This window comes from Brienomyrus brachyistius, chromosome 5 (assembly GCF_023856365.1).
Source record: "Brienomyrus brachyistius isolate T26 chromosome 5, BBRACH_0.4, whole genome shotgun sequence".
Taxonomy (NCBI): domain Eukaryota; kingdom Metazoa; phylum Chordata; class Actinopteri; order Osteoglossiformes; family Mormyridae; genus Brienomyrus; species Brienomyrus brachyistius.
Genome location: NC_064537.1, coordinates 16,617,085 through 16,624,570, shown reverse-complemented (window position 1 = coordinate 16,624,570; position 7,486 = coordinate 16,617,085).

Below are 7,486 nucleotides of genomic sequence, written 5' to 3'. Positions count from 1 at the left end.
ATGGTGAATGTTTACACTGGATATAAGCATGAGTGGGACAAAATATGAAAAAGGAGCTTAACTATCTACACACAGGAACAGGTTGGGCTCGCCCAGCCTAAACCCTACAAATAATGCACTCAAATTGCTCTGTTTACTGAGTCTATTCTATAGGATCAACCCTCTATCTCTTTGTGCTATTGCCAGTGTATTTTTCGTCCCCTCCTGTTTCCGAGCGGATGGAGGAGTGTGTACTTGTCTTCAGTGTATTTCCTGCCGCGCCCCTACCCCAGCCCTCTCCTACTCATGTCTGTTACTTGAAGCTGTGGCAACAACAGCACCATCACCTCAGCTTGTGTCTGCAGCTCTACTGGGCTCGAATGAAGCGTCGCCCACTGGGCCGTCAATGAACCGCGAAGCCGGGTTACTTCAAACAAGTACTTTTAAGACGTTAGTACGTCTTCAAGAACTTTCTCGTAATACATGCACAGAATACGGCAGCTTTCGGGAGAAAAGGTGGATCGTTAAACGTCGCTGGTGTTCATTTGCGATGTTAAGACTCGAACCGCAGCAGCTGTGTTTGCTACATCTGACAAAGAAGAGGGAGGGGCCAGAGTCTGGTGAGATGCAGGGATTTCGAAAGCCCAGATCCTCGTGGAGTACTTGACAGGACGCTTCAAAAGAAGGATGACACACCACTAAGCCTGGTTTAGTCAGCGGAATTTGCAAGCAGCTCAGGTCCCGATCTGAACTCCTGGAATCTTGTCATGCCTCGAAAGTCAGTTCTCCATCTTAGCAGCAGTGATCTGCCTGGTGCACTCACCTCAGCCCAGGCTTCTTCTATTCAAGCACCCAGCTGGAATAAGCACAAGTTTGGTACAGATTAACAATGTACGGCAGTATTTCCTGCCAGGTTGGACTGGCAGCTGCGAGCATCTGAGATCAGTGTTGAAAAAGATTCTGTTATGAAAAGAGCTGAGCGTGGTCCTGGATAAATTCAGCAGTATCTCTCCAGAACACCTTTGGCCTTGTAATCAAGAGCCTTTGAAGTATTATTGTAGAATAGCAGATATTTCATGTCTAACCTTTTTCCAACCTCCTGTGTGCATGCTGCAGTCATACGGCTGTCTGCTGCTCAGCTCTGCATATTATTGTCATGGGGCTGGACAGCAAACTAATCTAAGTGACACAAAAACGGTAGGATGGGACAAGGACTTTATTAGGATGTTGAGCACAACAAATTGAGGAAGAGCAAAGAACACAAAGGAATGTTGCTTTGGTTTTAGGAATATAGGGGAAATGGAAAACTAAACTGGTGTGATGTGCTCTGCCAGGGTTGAGAGAAAACTACCACTGTTTTATATCTTCAGCAAGTGGTTTCAAATGAATGAAAAGGCTCATCCTCTGTGTTTGCCCTACTGCAAACCATTCAGACCCTTCCCCAATTTTAAATACTTCCTGTTGTTCGGCAGTATTAAGTGGACATCTTTAAGAAGCACTAGCGTTACACAGTGCTCATGCTCTTTGTTTGCGTTACTTCTATTGAAAGTGAGTGATTAGCATTTAGCAATAAAATTCTAGACACGTTTTTGTTTATCTGTTAATTTTCTGTAAACACTCATCCAGTGCTGGACACACTCTCACATACTACAGGCAATTCCGAGATTCCAAATAGCTAGCCAGTGTTTCTCAACCCAGCCCTCGGGGACACCCCCACACAGACCACACTTTTGTTTTCTCCCATTTCTTAGCACATGTGAACCAAACAGTCAAGAGCACCGAGTACTCAGTACAGGTGGGCTGGGAACTGGGAGGGAGCAAAAATGTGGTCTCTCTGGGGGTCTCTGAGGACTGGTTTGAGAAACACTGGCCTAATTGCATGTTTTTTTTTTTTTTGAAGGAGGAAATCAAAGTACCCAGCACAACCCCATATGGACACAGAGAACATGCAGGCTCCACGCAGTATTCAAACCTGGAGCTGTGAAGGAAAAGTGCTGCCCACTGAGCCACTCATGTCTGTGTATTGAACAAAAAAAATTTAGTTACACTATTCAATACAATTTGTAAGCAGGTTACAGTTAGAGAACAGTCACAATTCAACTAAATCGAATAGTATATTCATAAAAAACAAATAGCTATATATTTTAGTTTCTAGGATTTTTTTCTTCTGACTTGGGCTGTTGATGGATGCTGGAACTGTATATTGATAAACTGGGAGTGGGATCCTCTGATTGATACTGGAGGAAACCCATGGCAACATGTACTGAGCACGTGCAGAGCGGGGGCGGGACTGCAAACTGCAACTCCAGAGATATGACACAACATTTCTCTGTTTTTGTTCTTCCTGTAGGAACATAAAAAATAACCTACAAATCGTCATATTACAACCCAGATATTGTATAGTGAATGTTCTATGCTTAGGAAATTTCCTTTAAATGCGGTGTCTATTGGGCACAGATAATTATCAAGAATATTTACCATTATAGAGTATTCAGTAATTAATTAGATCTGAAATACTAAAATATTATTCATCATAAATCGAAATTGCCCATCTTCTAAATGCTTATCCTGGCCAGGGTCAAAAGAAATCCTATTATTTTATGTGGTAAATATTTTTGCTATAATATTTCAAAATGAAGCTAATGAAATTACCTATCAAGAAAAGTAATACCTTTTTAGAATTCTATATTTCATAAGCCATGGTCTCTATAAACTAACAGCGTTTTTTATTGCCTGCTATGAACTTCAATCATTAGTGTTGACATTTGACATTTCTCGCCATTTACAGCTGAGACTTCTGCACAGTAAAATATCACAAATCCAATGTATTTTTTCCCCAGCTAGGGAGTAGTTACAAACTAGAAAAATAAATCAAATGTGTTACAGGAAAATCTTATACTGAGATGCAGGACCTTCCTTGTCCTTGGCTTGCCGGATGATTAAGCGTCTACTGGCTTCATCAAACTCTGGAGAGCAAATGTATATGGGTGTGCATTGGAGGTCTTATCTTAATGAAGAGCAAGACTGTGAACTGGATACATTCAGCGATACTTTTCCCTCACCTGTTCCTGCGCTGCCTTATCGCGAAGTGGGATGGAGGAGCACCATTAATTGTAACTGAAGGTATACATTTTGACCATCGGCCACGTACAGGACTGAGCAAGGTGCAATGTGTATGTTAACAAATGTTGATGTCAGACATATCGCTTGTTTGAGTGTTTTACATAAAAAATCTTTTTCTCCTAAACCCAGATGTTTTGTAAGACTTCTGAAAAGCCTGAATCCATCAGTTGACCAGTGTTCCTCAGTTGAGAAAGGCAAAGGTCTGCTGATATGATCAGATTAAGTATACAATAAAAAGATTTCTTTTTTCACTTTTAATATTGAGGCGTGTTGCCTGTTTACATGTGTTTATAATTATTTCATATCTGATGTAACAGTTGCTAAATTGGACAAAAAAGAACCTTCCAGTAATGCAGTGAAACTCACACAAGCATATTTTCTTCATGCTAAAGTTCCACACTCTGCATTTAAATCACAATTTTTACGTATATTATCACAGTTAAAAAAAATACCTACATAATACAAATATCAGAACTCTGAACAGGGGGCGCCATTAAAGATTTTGGGCCCCATGAAAGCATATTATGTTGGGCCCCCAGCCCAGATCAGTCAGATTATGTTCCAAATTTTTTAGAGCTGCAGTCACTCAGGGGCCATGGAATTGTCCTAACTTTCCTACACTTTATGATGCCCCTGACTCTCAATGCAATTCCGCGATAGTCTTGAAATCATTCATTTTCGTTTTCCCAAGCAAAATGAACGCGATTCTCACATGGACACATACAATCTTTAAGACTCCACCGTGAGCATTAGAGGTCAGGACAGAGTGCCGGCAGTTACTATGCAGATACTCGCTTGTTGGTGCCTTTGGGTGGATGTTTACTTTGCAGCTGTGTCTGTCTTTAGGAGAAGTGCCTATTCCCTGCAATGCTAGTCCAGAATATGAAATGGTAGCAGGGCAACTCCACATATATACATAAGAGTGGGTTGGTTGTCGTGCCTATATTTGCATTAATGCACTGGGTGAGCATCAGCTCTGTTTTCTGAAGTTGAGTCCATTGACATCTCACCTTGGGAAGAAGCACATGGTGAAACCAGCGCCCCAACATTTTCCGTTCCCTCACCTCCATATGGTCACTATGGAAACCAGGCAGTGGTACTAGTCACCGGGGAATTCCTTCCTCTTTGCTGCTCACTTGCCAAATAAGCATGTCGGCTCTATGGGGGCCTTTCTTTTCCTTCTCCCTAGCAACTGGTTGCTATGCTGCCACTGTTGCCATGCGATGTGTGTGTGAGATTCATAACAAATCGACACTTTCTCACCGTGCACCTTATCAGTGAGACTGAAGTGTCAAAAAGCTTTGACCTTTCAAACCGCTTGCAGAAAAATAAGAAATAATCCTAAAAAAAAATTACACACACTTAAAAGAGGGATCCATGTTCAGAATAATTGGATATTAGTCTTCAGCTTCTGGAGGAATGACAGTGTCAGATTTGGCATTTAGAGATGCTTTTCCCATTTTGAGCTTTTACAAAAATAGCTAAATGTGTATCTCTACCCTCCAGCTTGTCCGTTCACATTTAGCTTGGCTCATAAAGAGAGTGTGGAGATGTCCGTAGGTTTGGGTGTTGATTACCACTAGCTTGGGTCGGGTAGGCGAGCTCCACGTTTTGGCAGGAGATTACTCTGCTATCTTGCTCATCCACAATACAGCATCCTCTTCAATCTGACAGAGTAGATTCCCTTATATGGTCGCTATGGCTGGGCCAATCATAGCCAGGAATAAAAAATACACAGGGCCTAGTCCTCACACTGCTTCCCACCACTGCTACTGCTTCATTCATCACCATACAGATTGACTATTATGGAAAATAATTAAAACCTACATAGACTGAGCCTGATCCGCTCTAAACCATCAGCACCGTCAGTATTGGCATCATCGCTTGAAAATGAAAGTGGACACAGTCAGGCTTTCAGGGGAATAAAGTAGTCAGTGATATGAGAGACAAGCAATACAAAATAATACGGTTTGATATGAATGTCGGCTTATAAATGCGAGAGATGAGCCGGTGCCACTCAGAAAAACTGGACCCCCCCCCCCCACAATCTTATTTCCTCTCATATTTCCAGAAGAATATCTGAGAGCAGCGTGAGGCATAAAGGCTGCCAGTGCAGTAGGTGTACTGAGGGGGCAGATTGACAATGCTTGGCAGTGGGTTGCCAGAGTTATGTTGGCTTTATAGAGGATCTAGGAGCAAAGCGTCACTCAGGCTGCAAGCTCCCCTCTAAACCTTACTATGTTTAATGCTGCAGTCAGCTGAGCTAGTGCACCGCAATATCGGTTTAATATTAGCAGGCTTCACTTCAGCTTTGTAGAAGTGGCACATTCCAGGCTGACGACTATGTAAGATAAGCGTCTTCCAGTCCAGAAGCAGCGATTCTGGTGCACCAGCAAGTCCACTGATGTTTTTGTTCAGTGTAAAATAAGCATTTTGATTGCCTGTTTGACAGCTGACTTATCATTTTCCTAATCTCTGGGTCTGATTGTTGCCGCTCTGTTAGAACCAATTTTCCCAGTTGCTCCTGAAGACCGGTACAAAGGTATTACAGTTCTGGTTTGGTCTGATTTGGGGCAGGACTGAGCACTTGGGGAAGGGAGTTTTAGGCACAAGTTTGACCTACACCCTTTGAAACAAAAAAAAGGTCAAATTGAAATGATGTGGTGAGAGTTCATGTGATGAGATCAATATATAGTCCTGTTTATTGCACTGCATCTGAGCCATTTAAAATCCCAATCAGACAATGGTTCTACTCCCTGTTCTAAGATTATAGTAAAAAATGACCCTGAACAGATATAATAGGCAGCCAATCATATACACATACTTGGAAAAATACACTACTGCCTAAAATTCAGCTTTGATATCTGTAACCATATACAACAGCTTAATGCAAATTGCACTTTGTACAACAAATGAATTTTAGATGGCGGCATGGTGGTGCAGTGGTTAGCACTGTTGCCTCACAGCTCTGGGACCCACGTTCAAGTCTCCGCCTGGGTTACATGTGTGTGGAGTTTGCATGTTCTCCCCACGTCGTCGTGGGGTTTCCTCCAGGTACTCCGGTTTCCCCCCACAGTCCAAAAACATGCTGAGGCTAATTGGAGTTGCTAAATTGCCCGTAGGTGTGCATGTGTGAGTGAATGGTGTGTGAGTGTACCCTGCAATGGGCTGGCCACCCATCCTGGGTTGTTCCCTGCCTTGTGCCCATTGCTTCCGGGATAGGCTCCGGACCCCCCGCGACCCAGTAGGATAAACGGTTTGGAAAATGGATGGATGGATGAATTTTAGATATATTTAGATGCACTCTGGTGGGGGCGGGAGCAATGAGTAGTGAGTGCTACAGCTTCACCCCCCAGGACTGAGGATTTAAACACTACCCCTGCTATGTGTGTTTAGAGTTTGTGTGTCCTACTTGTGTTGTACAAGTTTTCTGTCCACAGTCCAAAAACATAAACTTGAACTGGTGTAGTGAAATTTCCTGTTTTTTGCAGCCCATCCAAGGTTGTGTGGTGTGCCCTGAGCTTCCTGCGATTGGCTCCCGTGCCCTGAGCTTCCTGCGATTGGCTCCCGTGCCCTGAGCTTCCTGCGATTGGCTCCCGTGCCCTGAGCTTCCTCCATTTGGCTCCAGCTTCTCTGTTACCTTGTACCGAATAAGCATTCAGAATGCGGATAGATGATTAAGTGTTGCACAATTAAAACATAAGTACAATGACTTTGAGACTCCTGCCCACACATTCTGCATAGAAGGCTTCATGTCTTGCTTGACAAGTCGAGATGAAGAAAGGGCAGCAAGCTAACTGACTCGTTTTAAATATGAATGTGCACAACGTAAGCAGTGTAGGGGAGTGGTGGTGCTGGTAACAATGTGAGAGTATAGATTCAGAACGTCAGAAGCGCAGTGATGGCTTCTGTTTTTCCTAGCTGTTATTGAATGTGACATTTTGGGTACCTGGCATTGGATGCCCCCAGAGACCTTATCTGAAGTTCCAGAAAGCCACTTCGAGGTCAGCTAGGACCACAGAGCCACAGAGAAGGGCAGCCCCATCCATTCAGAACCAAACACACAGCCTTTATGTACCGTCTTTTTAATCACGAGGCATTATAAAAGTAATGTTCATGCGTGGGCTGTTTATGAGATTTCTGCTGCTATAGCTGAGGAACACCCTGCAGAAATGGACAAGGAGAAATGATGCTGGAAATCACCTATCCTACTGATTACCAGTAAAAATGGAAGCTTATAATATCATTGTTTGACAAGCCTTGGGTAAAACACATAGTATCAGAAACTGCTATAAGCTGATGACTTTGTTTCTGAACTCAGATTAAATGTGTAGCCGGGTGCTAATGCTGTCTGTTAATTTAAATAAATGTATTACAATGTCTA